The sequence below is a fragment of the Hevea brasiliensis genome, chromosome 15, assembly GCF_030052815.1.
Source record: "Hevea brasiliensis isolate MT/VB/25A 57/8 chromosome 15, ASM3005281v1, whole genome shotgun sequence".
NCBI classification, from domain to species: Eukaryota; Viridiplantae; Streptophyta; class Magnoliopsida; order Malpighiales; family Euphorbiaceae; genus Hevea; species Hevea brasiliensis.
In genome coordinates this window covers 22680188-22705738 of record NC_079507.1, presented here as the reverse complement: position 1 = coordinate 22705738, position 25551 = coordinate 22680188, and positions in this window count along the sequence as shown.

Genomic DNA, 25551 nt, shown 5'->3' with positions numbered 1-25551 from the left:
CAACTTATCCATAGTACCTAAAAAGGTCAATAATTACAGTGACTTGCGAATTACATGATAACTAGTAAACTCTAAAAATTCAAGAATTAAACAATTAATTTATAATGTGCCCTAGTTTGCCTAGTTAACTAGTTTGGATAGGTTGGCATGCCAATAGGATTCTGAAAACTATTCTGGAAATAGTCCCTAATGAGGCAGAGAGATGCAAGAGATTGGAGGAAGGACTCAATGATAACATTAAAGTAATAATTACAGCCTTGGGGATTACAGAGTTTGCCAAGTTAGTGGAAGCCACACTGAAGGTTGAAAAAGTTAGAATGAATGAGCAGAACAGAAGGGATAGACAGTAGAAAAGAGGTCAGGGTTAGACCAGTACATCTTCTGCCCCTAGTAAGAAATTCAAAGGTTCGCCTACTTAGAGTTTTAGTAGAACACCAAGTCAGGGTCAGTCACAGATGCCTAAATCTCAGTTTGCACCGAGGAGAGGCTAATCCACACCTTCAGTGGCTAGCTCTCTAGGGACAGGGTTCAGGGGACCAGCCCTAACAGTATCTGTTGCTTACCCACATTGCCAAAAATGGCATAAGGGTGAATGTTGGAGGATGATAGGTGCTTGTTTACGATGTGGATCAACAAACCACCTAATCCGAGATTGTCCGCACAGAATTGCTACATCCACTCCGGTATCAACTGATAGGCCTGCCCCTCCAACTCCAAGGGGTAGAAAGCCGGGTAAGGTTGAGGCAGCCGGTACTTCACAGAAACCTATATTAGAGTCTGTGGAGAGAGCAGAAAGTAGAAAACCAGCCAGAGCCTATGCTATAAGGGCACAAGAGGAACATGATGCTCCAGATGTCATCAAGGGTACGTTCCTCCTCTATAATACTTTTGTGCATGCATTAGTAGATCCTAGATCTACTCATTCATATATTTGTATCAAGCTGCCTGTAGAAAAGGGAATACCAGTAGAGGAAAGTGACCAAGACATCCTAGTCACAAATCCACTAGGCCACAGTGTGGTAGTAAACAAGGTATATAAGGGCTATCCATTGAAGATTCAAGGGAAAGAGTTCTAAGTAGACTTAATCGAACTGCCTTTCCATGAGTTTAATGTGATTTTGGGAATGGATTGGTTATCCCATCATTAGGCAATAGTAGATTGTAAATTGAAGAGAATCTCTCTGAAAACTGTTGAGAACAAAGAAATAACAGTTGTGGGTGAAAGGACAGATTTCTTGTCCAATGTCATCTCAGCTACAGTTGCAAGGAGATGGTTGAGAAAAGGGTATGAAGCCTATCTGGCACACGTGGTTGACACTAGGCAGGGTAAACTTAACTTGTCTTACATACCCACAGTAAGGGATTTCTCTGAAGTATTTCCTGAGGAATTGCCTAGTTTGACACCAGAAAGGGAAGTTGAATTTGCTATTGAGATTATGCCGGGTACAGCTCCGATTTCAATTGCTCCATATAGCATGGCACCTGCTAAATTGAGAGAGTTAAAAATCCAGCTGCAAGAATTACTAGACAAGGGGTTCATACGCCCCAGTGTGTCACCGTGGGGAGCTCCGGTACTATTTATTAAGAAGAAAGATGGGACACTGAGGTTATGTATTGACTATCGGCAGTTAAACAAAGTAACAGTGAAGAACAAGTATCCGTTGCCTAGAATTGATGATCTGTTTGATCAGTTGAAGGGAGTCGGTGTGTTTTCTAAGATTGATCTCAGATCAGGGTATCATCAGCTAAGGGCTAAGGATGCAGATGTGCCTAAGACTGCATTTAGAACCTGGTATGGGCATTATGAATTCCTGTTGATGCCATTTGGGTTAACAAATGCTCCAGCAACATTCATGGACCTTATGAACCGTATCTTCCATCCATACTTAGATCGATTTGTAGTGGTCTTCAATGATGGCATTCTGGTGTATTCCAAGGATCAAGCAGAACATGATGAGCATTTGAGAATTATTCTGCAGACTCTAAAAGAGAAGAAACTGTATGCGAAATTGTCCAAGTGTGAGTTCTGGTTGAATGAGATTGCATTCCTTGGACATGTAGTATCAGCTGAAGGGATTATAGTGGATCCCAAGAAGATTGAAGTAGTAATGAAATGGAAGCCTCCCAAAAATACAATTGAGATCAAAAGTTTCTTGGGGTTAGCTGGATATTATAGAAGATTTGTAAAGGGATTTTCCTTGATAGCTGCTCCAATGACCAAATTACTACACAAGAATATGAAATTTGACTGGAATGACAAGTGTCAAGCCAGTTTTAAGAGGCTAAAGGCTATGTTGATAGAGGCAAAAGTGTTAACACAGCCAGTGTCAGGAAAAGACTTTGTAGTCTATAGTGATGCCTCACATAATGGGTTAGGGTGTGTACTCATGCAAGAAGGGAAAGTGGTCGCATATGCTTCCAGGCAGTTAATGCCATATGAAAAGAATTACCCTACTCATGATTTAGAGTTAGCAGCAATTATCTTCGCATTGAAGATATGGAGGCATTACTTGTATGGAGAAAAATGCTACATATACACCGACCATAAGAGTCTGAAGGATCTACCTACCCAGAAGGAACTTAATTTGAGACAGAGGTGATGGATTAAATTCCTGAAAGATTATGATTGTGTGATTGACTACCACCCTGGGAAGGCAAACGTAGTCGCTGATGCCTTAAGCAGAAAATCTATTATAGCATTAAGATCTCTAAATGCCCAATTGTCTTTAACTCATGATGGACTTATTTTGGCTGAGTTGCAAGTGAAGCCGAATTTGTTACAACAAATACAGGATGGGCAGAAGATAGATGAGAAATTAATGGATGTTATGGGCAAAATCACTGAGGGGAAGGAAACTGAGTATGAAGTGAAAGAAAATGGGTGCCTATACTATCAAGAAAGAGTATGTGTACCAAATGATAAAGAGTTAAAAACTATTATTCTGAAAAAGCACATAACAGTGTGTATGCTATGCACCCAAAAAGCACAAAGGTGTACCATGACCTAAAACTTCGATACTGGTGGCCAAGTATGAAGAAGGACATAACTGACTATGTAACTAAATGCCTGACATGTCAGCAAGTCAAAGCAGAACATCGAGTTCCATCAGGTTTGTTACAGGCCATAAACATACCTGAATGGAAATGGGACCAAATCACTATGGACTTTGTCAGTGGTCTGCTTCTCACTCAGAAGAAGCATGATGCAGCATGGGCGACTGTGGATAGGTTGACCAAATCAGCATATTTTCTGCCAGTCAGAACTGAATACTCACTGAAAAAGCTAGCAGAATTGTACATTAGTGAGATAGTTAGACTACATGGAATTCCACTTTCCATTATATCTGATAGAGACCCGAGGTTTACATCTAGATTTTGGAAGAAATTACAGGAATCCTTGGGCACACAACTCCATTTTAGTACGGCTTTTCATCCTCAGATGGATGGACAGTCATAAAGAATAATTCAGGTAAATTTTGAAACTCATTGAGTTATTGCAAACAATAAATTGAATTAATAATGATAATAATAACCGTACATATATAATAGGTCCTCGAGGATATGCTGAGGAGTTGTGTTATTGAATTTGAGGGAAGCTGGGACAGATACCTTCCATTGGCAAAATTTGCATACAATAATAGCTATCAAGCTAGCATACAAATGGCACCCTATGAAGCACTGTATGGGAGAAAATTCAGAACACCTGTATGTTAGACTGAATTGGATGAAGATAAGCTAGTGGGGCCAAACCTGGTAAAACAGAAAGAGGAAAAGGTGAAACTGATAAAGGCCAATTTGAAAGTTGTCTCAGACCGACAGAAATCTTATGCTTACTTGAGAAGAAAGGACATTAAGTATGAAGTTGGCGAGAAGGTATTTCTCAAAGTATCACCGTGAAAGAAAGTGTTGAGATTCGGGAAAAAGGGAAAATTAAACCCTAGGTTTATTGGCCTATATAAAGTTATTGAACGTGTGGGACTAGTAGCCTACAGATTAGCCTTACCACCTGAGCTGGACAAGATACATAATGTGTTCCATGTCTCGATGCTCAGAAGATACAGATCAGATCCTTCACATGTCATCTTAGCAAAAGAAATTGTTGTACAACCTGACCTGACATATGAAGAAGAACCAATTAAAATCTTGAGACGAGAGGTAAAAGAGCTCAGAAACAAGACAATTCCACTAGTGAAAATCCTATATAGGCATCACAACACGGAAGAGGCAACATAGGAGAGCGAGGAGACAATGAGGCAATAGTTCCCTCAGCTCTTCACATCAGGTAAATTTCGAGGATGAAATTTTTCTTTAGAGGGGAAGAGTTGTAACATCCTTCCTGTACGTGTTCTGTATGTTCTGTTGCTCTGTTGACCTAATGTCAGTCCAGGCAAGTCAGGATGTCTAGAACTACACTTCGGTGATAGTGAACATACATATAATGATGAAATAAATAAAAAAAATACAAGAAAAATCAAAGAAAAATGAAAGAGAGAAAATGAAACTAGGTTAAACGAGCCAGCACCGTAGCGATGGATAACTGCACCGGGAAGTTACGGCGAAGGCAATTGCTGACCCCAGGACTGGAGGGAACCCTCGAAATTAAATTTTGGGACATAAGTAAAGGTTTATTGAAATGTAAATGACACTAGAAATATCAAAGAAAAATTAATAAATTAGTACAAAGAAAAATGAAAAATTGAGAAATAGACAAAAATCGGTGTTACCGAAAAATCGGGAATACAATCCGAAGAAGGGCATTTTGGTCATTTAACACCTAGAGTTGCCTTTTGACCTCAATGTCCATTAAAAATAAATGATATTGCACTTTGAAAATGTCATGAAAAATTAAATTGTGATACATTATGTAAATAGTGAAAGAATTGAGATTGTCACACCCTACCCCTCTGTAAGGCATAACATGATCCCGTAGTATACCTAATGAATTACCAACTCCGTCTACTAATAACCCATTAAATACACTACAAGGGATTTTAAAAACTTTTCTTACTTCTTTTACAGTGGTGAGCACTATTTACAGGTGTGAAAAACCTTTTTGAACTGAAGTGATAGAACTGACACATTTGACTTATTTGGAGTTTCTGTAAAAATTTTGGCAGAGTGCCATCTGTAATTTGGATAAAACAGTTCTTCAGAAAATCTGTAAAAAGCACTTCAATATGTATTTGCAAATCTCAACTCCAACATATTTCTCAACACAACATTTTTCTCAAACTCAAATCCACAATAATTTTTCAAAGACTGAGATACAAGAAATATAATTCAAAACTATTCAAGTAAATGAAATCTCAAATTTACATTTATAATAATTTACATTTAATTACAAACCAAAATATTTTACAAGAGTTTTTATACAACTGCTAAAATAATTTACATACATATTATTACATGCATACATCAAAACCTGTGTACATGGGTATACCTATGATATACCTGGAGCTGATCTGAATATATCTTCAAGGAAATTTACTTACTGCTCTATGCTCTTCTTACCTGCGATAGCATACAAAGCTATCGCTGAGTGGTGAACTCAGTGGTGCACAACTATAATTTAAAACATAATACAATTTATATTGACAAAATTTATAGTAAATAATTTAGAAATCTGAATACTCATCAAATTCCACAACTCAAATTATTCATTGCCAATAATGTAAACCATTTGTATAAATGACTTTGATCACAAAATTCAATTTATCAAATCATGACTATCCATTTAAGTAATTCCAACAAAATCAATTATATATAAACTGTAATTGAAATCACAATTCCTTACCATTCAAAAGCCATTCTGTATCTCAAAAATCACTATGTATCTCAAAAACCATGTTGTATTTCAAAAGTCATTATGTATCTCAAAAACCATGTTGTATCTCAAAAATCAATCTTTATCTCACTAACTATGCAAGACTAATCCGAAAGGGCCATATTCGATGTGATTCTAACTCCCTATGGTCGAGGAGGTCGAATCAGATTCTACTCCCTATGGTCGGGGAGGTCGAATCATCGTGCACAGTACCATCACAATAATGAATCTTCCACAAGGGCCATAAAGATAAAATAAACTTAGATCTAACCTCAAATCAGAGGAAAATCTAAGCCTGTGCACGTACCATTGTAATCAAAACACAACTCACTCCATTGTCTTCTCAACAAATGAGAGAGACGGGTAATAACCTAGTCAAGCATCTATAGTGAGATATAAAACAATATCACAATCCTTTTAGTGAGCATAAATCACAATATAATTCGATTCAAAGTCAATTCTAATATCCAATAATTTTTATGCTCACCACAATTCAAATCATAAATTTGCATTTTTCCATGAAAATTACCATCACAATTCAAAACATGTTCTATCACAATTTTTCAAAACGTAATTTATTCAATCCATAACAATGCTTAATACTTGTGGAAATACCATTTCACAAAGCTAAATTCATACATACTATAACAATTTTCAAAAATCATTGAATTAAATCCAATGCTTGTTAAACATAATTCATAAGGAAAATAACGTCATTTAATCATATGAAATATTCAGAACAAAATCAGTTAAAAACTAGTTGTGCACAAACCTCTGATGACTGTCTCCTGGTCTGGACTCAGTGTTACCTTCCCTTTCCCTGAGTCTTTACTAACTGAGAAACACAATTTAAAGTGTTTCAGTACTAAATTAAATTGTCTCTATCGATAATGCTTGTTAAGTGGTTCATTGAAATCTATTATTTGCTTAATCACCTAATATACCAACCCTCAATATTTTCTAGGTAAATTAGGTTTTGGTGTCCTTAATATGTCACATTCGATAATATTTTAGGATTGGTACGTGTTACCAAACTCAATTCTATGTATATTGCGTTTTCTTGCATTTCATTGCAAATTGCTGGATTTCAGGATACTAGTTTGACCTAGCCGGACGGCCTAGTTCTCTCAGTTTTCGGGTTTCGGTCAAAACTACAAACTTGTAGATCTATGTCTTATTGCACGCGGGGCAAAATTTCAGGTCAATCCGAGTTAAGTAGACCAAGTTATGGTCATTATACTATTGCTGGTCAAATGGCATCAAATTAGGTCAATTTTAGGTCAATTTGGTCAACTTTGGTTCGGCCAGTTTTTGGACCCGAACTTGTGCAAGCTTTTTGACTTGCTTCTGGTCATTTCTGGGTTTTGGTGTCTTCATAAGACTTGTAGGTATGGGTCTTAACTATTCTTGGTCAAAATTTCAGGTCAATTGGACCTGTTTTGAGTGAGTTATGGCCTAAACACTCACTGCTGCCCAATTAGTCATTTTTCAGGTCCTAATTGCACCTAATCCGAATTGGTCATTTTCTTAGGTCACCTGCAAGTAGAATTTTGGTATGTTTTCTCAATGAAAGTTGGCACATTTTGTGCCTAGTTTCACCTCCAATTGGTCTCATACCAATTGAGGTTACACATTTAAACTTATTTGCTAAAATGTACACTGCCCTTAACTACCTTACTTAACATACATCAATTACACACTTCATTACTATATGTGCACTTCCCCTTACCATTTCTGTTTTGGTTCATTACCAAAACCATATTCCAATTTACATTAACATCACTTTGGGCATATTACAATTATCCTCAATACACCAATTAACACTCAAATTTACAAGTTCTAAGTACAATCACATACACACCTCACCATTACAAATCTTACATACACTTTACACAATCAATCTATATACATATCCATCAAACTTCTATGTCAATATTCTGCCAACACCTTCATGAACACACACATTTATTCAAGTGTCCCAAGGCTGCCGAAAATGTTCTTCAACACCAAAGTGTCCTACAATTCATCAATTCCCATCCAAGTGCAAAAATCACCATATACATATGAAGTAATTCACTAGGATATTAAATCACCATAACCAACATCATTTCTCATCAAATATATGCACAATTATTTCATCAAATACATGACTACATGGCTGCCCAAAAATGGATATCTCAATAACTCTTCAAATTTAAAAATTTTCTTCACAAATCCAACACCCATAACATGCACACAAAACTTAACAAAGCTATCTTCAAAAATACTAACTTACCTTATGGTTGAAACTTGCCAAACCTTGATTAAACTTCTTAAAATTGGTATCAAACTCTTCCTTGTGATGTGGGGATAAAACTTAATGAAGAAACCTAAGTGATTAGAGGTGAAATAAAGGAGTTAATGGAGCTTTCTCAAATTTTGGCTATGGAGTCTTTAATGGAGTTCACTTCGGCATGGGAGAAGAAATGAAGATGATGAAGTATTTGGTGGGTTTAAATCTGCCCATTAGTGAATATTATAATCCCTTAGTGGTCCACTCACATAAGAAATTGATTTTATATGTTTAATTTTCATTTATTCCACATTAAACCCATAGTTTTTGCTATTTTCTTTAAGTACCACCAAATTAATTTTTCATTTTATTTTCTAAGTGTAATATTATTTATTTTTAATGGAAATTTAGGTCAAAAGACAATTCGGAAAGTCAAATGACCATAATGCCCCTGTTCGGGTTGCATTCCCGATTTTTCGGTATCACCGGGTTTTGTCCATTTTTTGATTTCTCACTTTTCTTTGTACTAATTATTTAATTTTTCTTTGATCTTTCTAATGATATTTATTCTTCTATAAGGGTCTATTTAAGTCCTAAAAATGTTTTCCAGGTTCCCCACAGTCCAGGGCTAGTCAACGGTCCATGCCGTGACTTCCCGGTGCTGTCCCCCATCGCTAGGGTTCCCGGCTCGCTTAACTTGGTTATATTTCTTTGCTATTATTTTTCCTTTGTTTTTCTTGTATTTTCTTTTCTTGTATTTCATTATTTTATGTCTCCTCCCTCATGTCAAAGTATAGTTCTAGGCATCCTAGCTGTCCGGACAACACTGGTCACTGGAGCAGTAGAACGCACTACCGAACTTCGGGGTGTTACAGAGATAAATGAGAAAATAAGGAAACTTGGAAATATTAAACATTAAAAATAAAATTAGTGGTCCACTAACTCCTAACTTGAGAGACATATTGGACCTTGGGATAGCAGATTCCATGAAAGCTCCATTGCCACCCCACATGCAAAGCTCCATTCTTCCATTTTCATGCCATAATACTTATAATTTCTTTCATTGAACTTGGTCCACACTGCTTGGGCAGATTATAGGGAACAAAAAGGAAGAGATTTGGTGAAGTTTTAACAAGCTCCAAAAGTGGTAAGTGTCCAAATTCTCTCCATTGCTTTCATAAACTTGGTGTTTAGGTTGAGATGAGTGTTTGGTGAAGAGAAAGGAAGAAAATATTAAGATATGAACTTGTCCATTTTCGATAGCCATGAAAGTTTGTTGTATTTGAGTCTTTCTTACCTCTAATAGATGGGAATCAAGGTTGATTAACTCAAATGGAAGATGTAGTAGGTTAATGTCTAAGTATGTGTATATTAGTGCTTGAATTAAGGGTTTGAAAATGGGACTTTGATGCTTTCGTAAACTGCCATGTTTAGCAGCCTATAATATCATGAAATTGTATGTGAGTTTATGTAATTTATTAATAAGATGTGATGGTGTTAAATTGTGGGCAGCATGTGTAGTTGCCATGAAAGTATATGTGTAATATTGGTATTGAGGTATGTTGAATTTAGATGGAAGTAAATGTTGAACTTAATGGTGTATTGTGTGCATTGAGCACTTGAGTGTTTTGCCCAAAATGCTTGTTGGAATTGTGTACAATATATATAGAAGTGCCATGATTGAATATTGAAGTATTGGGAGGAGGAGGATTGTCAAAATTGGAAGTGTAATTTTCAAATGTAGGTTATGTGTGTTGGCAGTACATAAATTAGGTTATAAGTGCAAAACTGTGAGCCCAATTGGTATGAGGCTAATGGGGGGTGAAACTAGACACCAAATAGGCCAACTTTCATGTAGAAATGTTGTCAAAATTCTTCCTAGAACCTGACCTTAAAAATGACCAAATCCGAAATTGGTAAGTGCAAGCCCAAATTTTTTACCATATGAACAGTAGTCATTAGGATGACCATAACTCACTCAAAACTAGTCCAAATGACCTGAAAGTTTTACCATGGATAGCTTAGACATAGAGCTACAATTCTTATGAAGACACCAACGTCCAGAAATGGCCAGAACCAAGTCCAATTGCTTGCACAAGTTCGGGTACCAAAACTGCCAGAACTAAATGTGACCTAAAATTGACCAAATTTTGCACTAAAGGTACAATCTATCCAACTTTAGTAAATTGACCATATCTTGGTCTATACAACTCAGAATGACCTAAAATTTTGTATCAAAAGTTCAATAAGACATAGAGCTACAATTATGCTTCTTTGACTAGAAGCTAAAAACCAAGAGAAATAGGACATTAAGCTAGACCAATCTAGCACACTAAAACTGAAAATTTGACATTTACATACAATGATGCTTGAAGCAATTTGGAAATGAATACCAACTTGTAAAAATGGTAAATTGCACTATATTGGTATCATATTGAATTACAAATTGTGCCATGTTGATGCTAGAATCAACTTATCCATAGTACCTAGAAAGGTCAACAATTACAGTGACTTGTGAATTATATGATAACTAGTAAACTCTAAAAATTGAATAATTAAACAATTAATTTATAATGTACCCTAGTTTGCCTAGTTGACTAGTTTGGATAGGTTGGCTTGCCAATAGGATTCTGACAGCTGTTCTGTAAATGGCTTTATGCCATAATGTGTTTTTACGGCATATTATGCCGCACTGTGACTTTAATAGCCTATGGCTATAAGTGTTGTGTTATTATACTTGGCTTATCGCCAGATTGACTATATAGCTTTTTAGACACACTATTTACACAACGAGAGACACTTTGTGACAGATGGTGTGACAGCCCGAGGTACTAGGTACCTAGTGCCAGTATATCCGTTTATCTAGTCTGGTCAATATATAGGCTACACGGGCAGTTAATTTAAGCACTACTAAATTCAAATAGCTAAATTCAGTTTATTGACATACAGCACCACCAAAATTAGCAAAAATGAAAGGTTAGCAAATAAAAGTAGAAACAGCAACTACAAAGAATATCGATGTCATAAATTCAGAAATAATTCATTTACTTTATTTTAGTGTATATTTCTTTATATTTGGCACCGCTAAGAAAAATTGCTTAGCGCGTTGCTTTTGTAACATTTAGGTATTGGAGACACAGCTGGGGAGCCTAGCAGACCTATGACCCGGTGAGACATCAGATCTGCACAGGAGTCCAAAGTCATCTGTACTACACTGCATACATGGTAGGACTTAGGATCTTGTATAATGACTATCAGTTGTATTTTGACATTTTATCATGTAATATGTATAGATATCATAAAACTTTAAAGTTTGAACTAATTTGTATATATTAAACTCCTATGGATAGTGTTTTGATGAATGTAAAATATGATGGACTGTATTTTGAAATTATGAAATTATGAGACTGAAAAATTAGTTGGATGGTTGAGATTATCATATTGAACTGTTTTTAATAGGAAGTACATTTCGTCCGAAATACAGATGGCACCATGCCGGATTTTTTTTCATTACCATTTTTGAAACACTGATTTTATTAAAGTATGAAAATAGTATCAGCATGATATGAATATTACATAAAAGACTTCTTAAAATTAAATTGAGTTCAGGAAATGAGTTGACTACAGACTAGGTGCTTTGGCATGTCGTGTAGCACGCCTTGATCAGCTATACTGTAGACGGGCGAGGGGTGCTACAGGGCTGGCAATATTCCAGTCCAAGCTCCTGTGCAAGCACCTCCAGTGCAACCACCACCTCCAACCAGACAGTATGAAAAGTTAATGAAGTATGGGGCGATAGAGTTCAAGGGTACAGTGGACCCATTGGAAGTAGAACAATGGCTTGAGAGAATGGAGAGAGTATTCAAGAAATTACACTACACAGATGATCTGAAGTTTGAATACTCCATTTCTTTGTTGCAAGGGGATGCTTATGAATGGTGGAAGACCATTCCCCATAGCCTGGTAGAGCCTCCAGTTCTGACTTAGGAAGATTTTCTGAGGGAGTTTAGACAGAAGTATGTTCCGGACACATATGTGGATATGGAGGTATAAGAGTTCTTGAGTCTGAAGTAGGTTGATAGGACTGTGGCAGAGTATGAGAGGAAATTCTCTCGCCTGAGTCACTATGCTGGGAGTTTACTCACCACTAGCAGAGACAGATGCAAGCGCTTTGAAGTCGGATTGAAGCCTATCTTACAAATGCAAGTGGTTGGGTTCCGACATGAGAACTTCTCAGAGCTAATATCCCAAGCCCTGGAATTAGAGAGGATTGAATTAGAATGGGCTGTTAAAAAGGGAATAGAAGAAAAAGAGAAAAGTGGAAAGAATTTAGGTTAGAGTTCAAGTAGCAATCCAAGTAAGAGAAAGACCTTTGGGGGACCAAGTAATAGAGGATCTAGTAGGGGAAGATTCTCAGGGAAGAGACCACCTAGATCCAGATAACAGACATCCAGGGGTTCCTTTCCTACCCGTGCTTGTGAGACTTATAGCAGGACTCATGGAGGAGTATGTTATAAGGCCATAGGAGCCTGTTACAACTATGGAGGAAGTGGGCATTTTGCTATAGATTGCACTAGTGCTCGCAGGTTTGGGCCACCTACCACCACTGACGGATCTGTTCAAGGTTCTGCTTCCAGAGGACAACAGACAGCTAGTAAAAGCCGAAGCAGGGGTAGAGGTAACACTTCTGCCAGCTAGGGCACAGTGAGCCAACCAGAGCAGAGTGGTGTATCAACCAGGGTGTACACTATGCACCAGAGGGAGGAAGCTAAGACATCATATGTTGTGGCTAGTACTTTCTCCATGTTTGATAGAGATGTATATGTGATGTTTAACCATGGTTCTATACATTCTTATGCTAGTGCTAGTATTGCATGCTCTGTTGCTATTCCTTGTGTGAAATTGGATTATGATGTGCTAGTGACTAGTCCTTTAGGACAAAAGGTTGGGGTGTAGTTTGAAATTGAAACTATGCCTGGTGTGGAACCAATCTCCATTACTCCTTATAGGATGGCACCTGCTGAGTTGAAATAGTTGAAAGTGCAATTGTAGGAATTGTTAGGTAAGGGTTTCATCTGCCCTAGTGTGTCACCTTGGGGAGCACTAGTATTATTTGTAAAGAAGAAGGATGGTACTCTTCGCCTATGCATAGACTACAGATAGTTGAATAAGGTGACCATAAAGAATAGATATCCTCTGCCATGGATCGATGATTTGTTTGATCAGTTGAAGGATGAAACTGTATTCTCCATAATTGACTTGAGATCGGGCTACTACCAGTTGAGGTTGCAGGAGCAAAGTATTCCTAAAACTGCCTTTACGACTCGGTATGGCCACTATGAGTTCTTGGTAATGCCATTCAGGTTGACTAATGCTCCAGCTGCTTTTATGGGCCTGATGAAACACTATCTTCAGGCCATATTTGGACCAGTTTGTTGTGGTGTTCATTGATGATATTTTGGTGTACTCAAAGAATGCAGAGGAACATGACAAGCAATTGAGGATAGTATTGCAGACTTTGAGGGAGAAGCAGTTGTATGCCAAACTGTCGAAATGTGAGTTTTGGCTAAAGGAGATTACATTTTAGGGGCATATTGTATCTGTAAAGGGTATCCAGGTGGATCCTAGCAAAGTAGAAGCCATTCTTAATTGGAAGCCACCTAGAAATGTCACAGAAGTTTAGAGTTTCCTTGGTTTAGCTAGGTATTACCGAAGGTTTGTGAAGGAATTCTCCATGCTAGCATCTCCACTGACTAAGCTACTTAGGAAGGATGTAAAATTTCAGTGGACTGATCGGTGCCAGGGAAGTTTTGATGAGTTAAAGAGGCGTTTAACTGAAGCTCCATCTTAACTTTGCCCACTTTTGGTAAAGAGTATACCATATACAGTGATGCTTCTCATAATGGATTGGGCTTTGTGTTGATGTAAGATAGGAATGTCATCGCCTATGTTTCACGCCAGCTTAAACAGCATGAGAGGAATTATCCTATGCATGACTTGGAGCTAGCAACCATTATTTTTGCCTTGAAGATCTGGAGACATTACTTGTATGGGGAGAGATGTTATATATACACATATCATAAAAGTTTGAAGTACTTGGGCACACAAAAGGAGTTAAATTTGAGACAGAGAAGATGGTTAGAGCTGATAAAAGATTATGATTGTTTGATAGACTATCGTCCTGGAAAAGCTAATGTTGTAGCTGATGCTTTAAGTTGTAAGACTATGGCTGGTTTGAGGGTTTCTCCATTGTCCATGGTGCATGAGTTAAGGACATTACATGCTAATTTGGAGATTAATGAAGATGGGCAGATGGTAGCTACTTGGCAAGTGAAGCCAATGCTGGCAGAACAAATTAAAGCAGTTGCACAGAAGGATGATAAGTATGTGAAGTTGATGGAAGAGGCTCGAGATGGCAAGAAACCAAAATTATCAGTAAATGATGAGGGCTTGTTGTTATATAAGGGCAGAATGTGCATTCCTGAGAATGTTAAACTGAGGCAGACCATTTTAAAGGAAACACATGATTCACCTTTTGTAATGCACCCAGGTGGAACCAAAATGTACAGAGGTGTGAAAGAGCACTATTGGTGGAGAGGAATGAAGAAAGACATTGTAGAATATGTTGCCAAATGCCTAACTTGTAAGCAAGTAAAGGCAAAACACCAAGTGCCTGCAGGGTTGCTACAACCATTGCCAATTCCCGAGTGGAAATGGGAAAGAATCACTATGGATTTCGTGACAGGACTTCCATGTACACAAAAGAATCATGATGCAATTTGGGTTATTGTTGATAGATTGACCAAGTTTGCACACTTTTTGCCAATGAGGATGGATTACAGCTTGGAAAGATTGGCCAAACTGTACATTGATGATGTGGTGAGGTTACATGGAGTGCCAGTGTTTATTGTGTCGGACAGAGACCCAAGGTTCACTTCTAGATTCTGGGATAGTCTCCAAAAAGTCCTAAGAACTAGATTGAACTTCAGTACAACATTCCATCCACAGACAGACGGCTAATCTAAAAGGATCATTCAGATTTTGGAGGATATGCTTTGGGCTTGTGTGATTGAGTTTGAAGGGAGTTGGGACACACACTTGCCTTTAATTGAATTTGCCCACAACAATAGTTATCAGTCAAGCATCGGGATGCCTCCATACGAAGCACTTTATGGCAGAAAGTATAGAACTCCCTTGTGTTGGGATGAAGTGGGTAAGAGGAAGTTGATTGGCCCAGAATTAGTGCAGAATACGGAAGAAAAGGTTAAGCTCATTAACCTAAAGAGAAGAGATATTTGATACAGTGTGGGTGACAAGGTGTTCCTGAAAGTTTCCCCATGGAAGAGTATCATGAGGTTTGGTAGAAAGGGGAAACTAAGTCCTCGCTTCATTGGGCCGTATGAGGTTCTAGAAAGAGTGGGTCCATTGGCATATAGACCTCCGGAGTTGGAAAAGATTCACAATGTCTTCCATGTCTCTATGTTGAGGAGGTACAGATCAGACTCCTCTCACATTTTGCCAGTAGAGGAGATTGAAGTGAATCCAGACCTAACATATGATGAAGAGCCCATAAAGATCTTGGCATATGAGGTAAAACAGCTGAGGAACAAACAGATACCTCTAGTCAAAATGCTGTGGAACCATCATTCAGGCTATGAGGCTACATGGAAGTGTGAGGAGGACATGAGGAAACAGCACCCACAGCTATTCAGAAACTGAGACCAGATAAATTTCGAGGATGAAATTTATTTTTAAGGAGGGGAGAATTGTAACACCCCGAACCTTCGAGTTATGAATAGTACCATTTTTGGTCTGTGACTAGTACTATTCAAAGACACCTTGAGGATCAAAAATAAATAGAAAATTAATTAAGATAGATATAATAAAAATTCAAGTGACCCAAAAATATAAGGACTCACCAGGTATATTGTAAAAGAAGGATTATGACCTGATAATGGGCATTTTGGTCAATTCACTTTAAGAGTTAATTTTTGACCAAAATGTCAATTTAAGTAAATGAAAATAATAAATTGAATTATGAATAAATCTTTGAGGAAAAATTCAAGTGAAAATGTATAAAGGGAAATTTAAGAAGTGAAAACTTAAATTTTCATTTTCATTAAGACAAAATTTAAAATTATGACTTATGGTTTTGATAATTAAATTCAATTGTTAATTAAAAGAAATAAAATAGGTATAAAAGAAGACAAACCCTCCCTTCCTCTCCCATTCATGCCACCCCACCTTCCCTCTCCCTCTTTCATTATTTCTTTCTTCTTCTTTTTTCCTCCTCCATAGACACCCATCCTTCATACTCAATCCCTTACTTATCTTTCATGAGTTTTCCATCTAAATTATAGTAAACATCAATGAGATCTTTGATTGAGAGATTAAAAGTAAGGGAAAATAAGAGATTAGAAGATAATTGAAGATTTAGGGAGTTGGAAGGAAGTCATCAAGAGGTAAGTTCTTTAATGCTCATTTAGTTATACAAACCTTAAATTAAGTTAGATTATGATGAAATTTCATAAGAAAATGAAAGAAAACATGTATGGAATCTAAACTAGGATTTTGGCCAAATTGGAGAAAAGTTAGGGTTTGATGTCTTTGAATGAAATTGATGATGAGATTAAGCTTAGTTGAAGTAGTATACATAATTAGGGCAAAGAAATTGCATGAAATGTGTATAAATTTAATTATGGGAGATTAGGGTTCATGGGAAAATTGGAGCTTTAGTGCTAGAGAGTGAAATTAGTGTGTGTAGTGTTAAAATTATGATCATTTGAGGTTTATTTAGTTTGAATTGACATTGGGTTGATGAATGGAAGTAATGAAATAGTAGGATTAGGGAAAATTACAAACTTTGGTGTTTGAAAATTTTGGGTTTTGTGCTAGGAAGTGTCATTGATGTGTCAATACTAAATTATAGTCATTTTGGGTGAATTAAATGTGAATTGAGGTTGGTTAGTGGGAATAATTGAAGAAATGAAAATTTGAACCTAGGGCAGAATTTGCACACTGAGTTCAGTGTGTTTGACAGCCCATAAATTGAGCTACACAACTCCAATTGGTGTGAAATCAATTGGAAATGAAACTTAAGACATAGGGCTAGAATTTTCATGAAGAGACCCAACCTAGAAACTACCCAAAAATTTCCTAAAACTTGGCTTGAACTTTTGAGACAAAATTCTAGAACCTGCAGAATTAGGCATGTAAATAGTAAACTTTGCATGGCCATAACTCTCTTTAAAAAACTCTAATTTAGGTAATTCTTGAACCGATAGAAACTTAAAACATAGCAGAACATTTCATATGAAGAACTTAAGGCCAAATTATGGACTTAAACCAATCAAATTGCTAAGCAAAATTGAATTACTAAATCTGCAGAAAATCTGGAAATCTATAGATTGATCATATAAATAGTAAATTTTGCATGGCCATAACTCTCTCTAGAAAATTTCAATTTAGGCGATTCTTGAATCGATGGAAACTTGAGACATAGTAAAACATTTCTTATGAAGAACATTAGACCAAATTACGGACTTAACTTGATCAAATTGCTAAACGAAGTTGGATCGTTAAATCTGCCAGAACTAAAATTATAGGGTGAATAGTAACGTAAGCAGTAACCGTGTTTTGATCATAATTTGAGCTACACAACTCCAAATTAGGAGATTCAAAAAGGAAAATAAAGTTAAGACCCAGATGTACAATTTTCATGAAGAACAGCTCACCAAATTATGATCAAAACTAGGTAAAAATTGGGTTTAAAGATTGGAGCACCAAGCTATCCAAAACCAAAATTTTCTAAAATTTGCAAAGCTAACTTGAGATACATTAGACATTCAAGTAATGAGTCCTTAGCAGCAATTGAGATTAGTATTGAGGTATTCTATTTGTGTACTTTCAGTAGAAAAAGAAGTGGCCACGGACAAGGAGAAGTAGGTAACAAGAAAGGAGAATTATTGAAGGTTTATGCATAACTAACCTTTTCTTCATTTTTAAACTTGTAAATTGTTTGGTATGTGTTTATTTGAATGAGTTTACTTTGATCAAGTTTACTTTGACTGAAATATAGTTTTTCTCTTGCATTTAAGAAATTTGGGTGTTGCCACCTCTACATGGATATTATGATTTTTTGAATGTGTTTATTGGTTTATAAATGTGATTATTGAGTGGAAAACTTTTGAAAACCGTTTTAAAACCACAGTTAGCATGACAGTCCCTTTCGGAACTCCCCAGTAGTAACGGCTACTTGGGGTTGATAATGGATATTGATTTTGTCTCCTATTAATAACGGTTAGTGGGGTAAGACTACATGAGTACTCATTAGCTAGCTAGCTCTTCCCTCATTAATAACGGTTAGTGAGGTTGAGATTGCTTTATCGTGGTGTACAACACGGCACTGATCGTGAAATTTTGTGTCATGGCCTGAACTGTGTGTTGATGTTGGCAACACTAATGCTTTGTGAATTGTGATTTATGAAGTGTGATTTCTCATTTGAAATGTTTTTCCAATAAATGGCTCTTATAAACTTAGAACTATTGTGATGTTTTCATGCTTAAGAAGGATGTGATTTATTATGCCTTGACAAGTTTTACTTTATTTTAAGTTTTAAAGTTATTAGTTGTGCACCACTCAGTGATATACTTAGCGATAGCTTATTTATGCTATGGTAGGAAAGGGAAAGGAGAAGGCTGTTGAGTAAGAGACGTGGAAGCAGCATTTTGGTTTTGATTATGGGTATATATCGTAGGTATACCCCTGTAATTTCCTTTTGATGTATTTTGTACCTATATGTATAGATGTATGGACATTGAGCAGTTTGTATTTAAAAGCATTGCATTGCTATCACATTTTGAGTTTGTAACTATTTTGTATTTTACTTTGAGACTTATGAAAATGTAACTTTTACAATATTTAGTCTATCATTATTTCCAATAAATGTTTGCATGGAATTTTAACTATTCTCATGCAGTTTTCTGCAAAAGAATTGATAAGAAAAAAAGCTATGATTTGTTTTAAAATCCTTTATAGCATAACTAATGGGTTATTGGTAGGTGGTGTAACACCCCTATTTGCATAGCCTAGTATATTTCACTATTCCAGTGATCGGTGTCGATCCGGATAATTAAGGGGATTAGAACCACGTCTAAGACACTTAGATAAGCCTTGAACACAAATAATTAGTAATTGTCAATTAGTTAAGTATAAATAAGAAAAACAGAACATAAGAAGTTAAATGAGCCGAGAGTCACAGCGATGGGTGATCTTCTCGGAAATGACTGCGAGGTCGATTTAAACTCAAATTTCGAACCGTAAAATATGACGCCGCTGTCCTTAGGACTATTGCAAACACAGTGGAAAAGAGAAAATTGCGAAAAAGAATTGTTAAGCCTGTCAAATAATTAGGTCAGAGATCCAGAAGAAATATTAAATTATTTACAAGCCGGATCGAACTGGCGAGGGGGCAATTTGGTCAGTTGATACCTAGAGCTGACTCCTGACCTAACTGTCAAATAAAATTGGAGAAAAGAAAATTTCAGAATCAAGAATTAAATTAAAAAACTGAAGAAAAAAATAAATGAAAAAAAATAGAAAAAAGAAAAAGTTGAAAAAGTGAAAAAGGTTTATTACATCATGCATGACATCATGCATGATGCAATAAACTTAATAATTAAGAATTTAAAAATTATGGGATAATTATGCATTAATTTACTAAAATTTATAAAATGAAAAGAAAACATCTTTGGAGGACCAAAGGAAAATTCGGCCAGCCTATGTAGGGGTGTGATTTGCATGAGTTTGATTGAATAAAATATGTTAGAAAGCTTGAATGAGTTGAGAAATTGTGTTTGTATGTTTGGAATTAGTAAAATGTAACAAATTAAGTGAGTTAGGGTTTTGGAGGACAAAAATTAGAGAATTGGTCAAATGGTGTGTTTGACCTTGTTTGAGCTGAAAAATGGTCATTTATGGCCAATTGTGATATGTTGGAAGTGTTAGAATTAGGTTTGAATTCGGATTGGATGTGGTCAGTTTGCAGGCAGTAGGACCAAGGTCCCTTTTAGGGACTAAAACTGAAAATTTACAAGCCCAATTGGTGTGAGGCTAACTGAGGATGAAACTAGACACAAAATGGCACATTTTTCATTTAGGAATCATGCCCAAAAAGTGACTAAAACCTAGTGAACAAATTGACCAAATCCAGAATTAGGTATGCTGCCCTGTACAAAAATGACTAAATGAACAATATGCCATAACTTGGGTTAGGCAGGTCTAAATGACCTGAAATTTTACCAGTGAAAAGCTGAGATATAGACATAAAACTTTTATGAAGAATACAAACCCAAATTATGCCCTTAACCAAGTCATTTAGCCACCCAAAATTGGTGACAAAAACTGCCAGAACTAGAATTTGCCCAGAAAATCTGGGTTAAGTCCAATCCGGTAGCCATGATTCAAATGGCTATAACTTGAATTACAAAACTCCAATTGGAGTGATTCAAAAAGGAGAATAAAGTTAAGACAATAGGGAACATTTTCTATGGAGAAAAATTTGCCAAATTCTAACATCAAAATGACCAATGGAACAGTGCAACATAAGACACCAAAACTGAAAATTTGTAAATTTACCTAAAAAACTTAAGTTTTGAGAAAATGACCAAAACCAATAAGTTAGGTGACCAAAATGTGGAATGTAGGTATAATTGGATTTCCCATACCTATTAAGCATAAGAAAGTCAATATTTTGACTTGAATAGTAACTTCAAAATGAAAATTTCTAAGAACGTTAATTTAAGCATATTTGAGCTAGAATTAAGTATTTATGAATTAATTATTAGATTTATTGTGAGATAAGATACTGAAACACAATATATTGTGTGTTTTAGCTGAAAAAGACCTGGAAAAGGATAGGGCAAACTGAGTTAAGGCCTAGAGGCGACTCACGTCAGGTTTGTGCACAAAAATTTTTAAATTATAGTTTTCACAATGAAAATTGATTTGTTATACATTGTGAATGTGTTTTACTCATTATGAATTTCGAGAATGCTGTGTTGCCTATTTTACAATGGAAATTTGGAATGAAAATTATTTATTGATTTGTATGAAATATTTGAACAATATGGTTTTGAACTTGGTTATGGTCTTGGAAATTTTATTTGTGAATTTCTGTGTTGCCACTTTGTGGATGGAAATTTGACTTTGGAAATCGATTGTGTTTTGCATAAAATATTTGAATAACTTAATTTAAATTATTTTTAATTCACACTTGGCATGACAATATATGTTCCTCCTCCACTTGTGGGGTGAGTTTGATATTTGATCACTTTCCTCCCTCTCTGGCTTCCCAGTCTGAGGGGTGAGTTCGGATGAGTACTCATTATCTAGCTAGCCACCTCCCTTATTGATTTTGATTAGTGGGGTGAGTTTGCCTTGTCATGGTGTACAACACGGCATGTTTGAAAATTTTGTGTCATGGCCTAAGTTGTGTTATTGATTGGCAACACTATGATTATTAAATTGTTTAATCAAATTTGTGTTATGTTAAGTTTTAAAATTTGTGAAATGTTTAAATTGTGATTTGTTATAAATGTGATTTGAAACAAATCTGTGAAATGTGATTGTGAAATATTTGAACTATGAATTAATGACAAATGTTTTATACTTTGCATTTTATATATTTATTGTGCACCACTGAGTATTTTCATACTCAGCGATATCTTTCTTTGCTGTCGCAGATAGAGAAAAAGACATAGCAGCAAAGTAAGCTGCTACAGTCAGAGAGGAGCACAGTTGAAGAATTTTTATACGGGTATTTAGTTATATCCTTGTAGTTTATTTTGATGTAAATAGTTTAATGTCATATGTATTAATGTAAAGTTGAGTAGTTGTACAGTAATTTGTAATATTGTTGTTTTGGATTTTCTTTTTGTAAATCAAGATCTATATTTGTAAATTGAGTAATGTGAATGAATTTGTGAAGTATTTTGAGATGACAAATTTTTGGTTGCGTTGTGAATGTAACACCCCTATTTGTATAGCCTGGTATATTTTACTGTTTCGATGACCGGTGTCGGTCCGGACAATTAAAGGGATTAGAACCACACTTAAGACAACTAGATAAGCCATAAACACAAATAATTAGCAATTGCCAGCTAGTTCAGTATAAATAAGAAAAATAGAACATAAGAAGTTAAATGAGCCAAGAGTCACAGCGATGGGTGACCTTCTCGGGAAGGACTACGAAGTCATTTTAAACTCAAATTTTGAGCCGTAAAATGTGACGCCGCGGTCCTTAGAACCATTACGAACACAGTGGAAAAGAGAAAATCATGAAAAAGAATTGTTAAGCCAATCAAATAATTAGGTTAGGGATCCGAAAGAAATATTGAATTAATTGCAAACTGGGTTGAACCGGTGAGGGGCAATTTGGTCAATTGACCCCGAAAGCTGACTCCTGACCTAACTGTCAAATAAAATCGGAGAAAAGAAAATTTTAGAATCAAGAATTAAATTAAAGAACTAATAGAAAAATAAATAGAAAAAAAAAAAGAAAATAAAAAAGTTAAAAAGGTGATGACATCATGCATGATATCATGCATGATGCCATAAAAATAATAGTTAATATATTTGATTAAATTGATTTTTAGTCTTTCATAAGACATAAAAGAAGGAAAAGAAAAGAAAAAAAAAACCAAAAGTCTTCTTCTTCCTCACCTTGTGCTGCCCTCATTCTCTCTCTCCCTCACCATTGTAAAACTCCATTAGAGCTCTTAAGTCAAGCTTCATATACCCTAAATTAACCATGAATTCCCCTAAAGTCCTTAAGTAAATCTTAACCTAGACCCTTGATTTAGCTATTGTCTACAAAAAGAAGAAGAAAGGAGGAGAAATAAGAAGAGGAAAAAGACACCTAAGAAAGGTTATTATGCTAACTTTTAACTTTCTACTTTAAATGCATGTTTAGTTACTTAAATGAGCTTAGAAACTAAAGAAATGAAATAAAAATATGTGTGAGGGACTAAACTTAAATTCGGCCAGCATGAAGGGGAGGGTGATTTGCATGAGTTTGATTGAGTTAAACATGTTAGGATGCTTGAATGAGTTGAAAGATTGTGTTTATATGCTTTGAATTAGTTAAATGCAATGAATTAGTGTGGTTAGGGTGTGAGACCTAGGGTTTAGAGGAAAAAATTTGGAGAAATTGGTAAATGATATGTCTGACCTAATGTGAAGTGAAAAATGGTCATTTATGACCAAATGAAGTGCGTTAAAATGGTTGGAGTTAAGGCCAAATTCGAATGGAGTATGGTTATACTGCTGGCAGCATGACCAAATTTCCTTTGAGAGACCAAAAATGAAATTTTACAAGTCCAATTGGTATGGGACCAACTGGGGATGAAAATAGACATAAATGACACAATTTTCATTTAGGAAGCATGCCCAAAAAGTGACCAAAACCTAGTGAACAAATTGACCAAAGTTGAAAATTCACACTCTTTTTGAGCTTTCATAAGAAAAACTTTTGAAACCAGTTTTCTGAAGTATTTTCTTGCAAAGGGATTCTTGAATACTGAAACTCTCCATTTTCAGTTCGTTCATTATCCTGTGACACTCTCACTTTCTGTCTTTGTTATCTTCATTTCCACTCCCGTTGTCCAAGCTCAACTTCATTCAAACTCGGTTATTTTGACCTGACTGAATTTTAGCAAAGTATCCTTCATTTCAACGCGAACCTTAGTCCTCTGGCTATCAACCCACAGTCCTATTACGTTTTGTGATTCCGTAGTTAGTTTAGTAGATTCGGCTCCCTACAGGTGAGTGCTTATATCGCTGCTTTATCAAGTGCTCATTTTATTTTACGTATTTCCTTTATTTTTATGTTTGTAATTTTCACCAAGTTTATACTGCGTTAAAAAAATGCGAAGAAGGTCATTCTCGAGTTTACTTCTTTGTTAATCAGTCCATTCTTTTGTTAATCTTTGTTATTTCTAAATGCAAGAGTTCTAGTCCCGAGTAGCGTATAAGTAGTTGGATAAAATGTAGGTAACTGTATCTTAACCGTTTCTTTAAAATAATAGAAGGTCTGAATAACAAGTCAGGAAAATAATAAAGTTGAATAACTAGACTAACACAGAAGATAATTGGGTAAAACGTCATAAGGCGGAATAAAACCAAATCTAAGATAAATAAATGGAATAGATCGGGTATCAAAAGGTACTGGTAAGGCGACCACATAGGAGGTCGGAAAATTCAGTCTGGTATCCCCTGTCTAGTCACAAGGTACCAATGAGTTAAAAGAAGCTTATTCCGATCCCCGGCATCTTTGAATGCCAGAACCCTTAGTTTTAGGCTCTTGTGATGTGTAGCTGTAATCAAATTTCGAGAGGTCGGAAAAGTCCTTATCCGACTCCTATTAAAATAAAAGAGATCGGTGGAAAGTTCTCATCCGATTCTCAACCAAAATTTTAACAAATATTTAAAAGAGATCGGAGGAGAGTTCTTATCCGATTCTCAACCAAAATTTTAGCAAACATTTAAAAGAGATCGGAGGAGAGTTCTTATCCGATCCTCAATCCATAATTTTAATAAATATTTAAAAGAGATCGGAAGAGAGTTCTTATCCGATTCTCAATCTAAAAAATTCTAATTTTAACCTAAAAGAGATCGGAGGAGAGTTCTTATCCGATCCTCAGTCCATAATTTTAACAAATATTTAAAAGAGATCGGAGGAGAGTTCTTATCCGATTCTCAATCCAAAAAAAACACTCTAATTTTAACCTAAAAGAGATCGGAGGAGAGTTCTTATCCGATCTCCAATCAAAATTTTAATTTAAAAGAGATCGGAGAAGAGTTCTTATCCGGTTCTTAAATCGAATTCTAACAAATATGCAAAATGACCCCTTAAACAAAACTGATATGCAACAGTAACTCACTAAGGGTCGACTCATTTATTTATGTATCTGGGTAACCCGAATTGGTGAAAAATCAAATATTCCCTTTTACCAAGAGGATTAACATCTCCGTTCGAACCTCCTAACTATCAATTCTAGTTTATAAAGAGCTTGAAGTTAAATCTGCTTACCCTCATTGAGGGACGAGGTGGGGTGCCTAACACCTTCCCCACTCGTTTACGAACCCCAAACCTAGAATCTCTGTTTTTGAAGTGGTTTCATTTTAATTTATTTTCGCAAATGGTTTTCTTTAATTTCCCTCAAAATTAAAGTGGCGACTCCTCAGTCTTTCCCATTTCGGTGAGTGTTCGTCCAGGCGACTGCAAAACCCCCTTGCAACAAGCCAAGGAAAGCTAATGTTGTGGCTGGTGCCTTAAGTTGCAAGACTATGGCAAGTCTAAGGGTTACTCTTTTGTCTATGGTATATGAATTGAGATCATTATATGCCAGCTTAGAGATTAATGATGATGGGCAGACAGCAGTTGCATGGCATGTA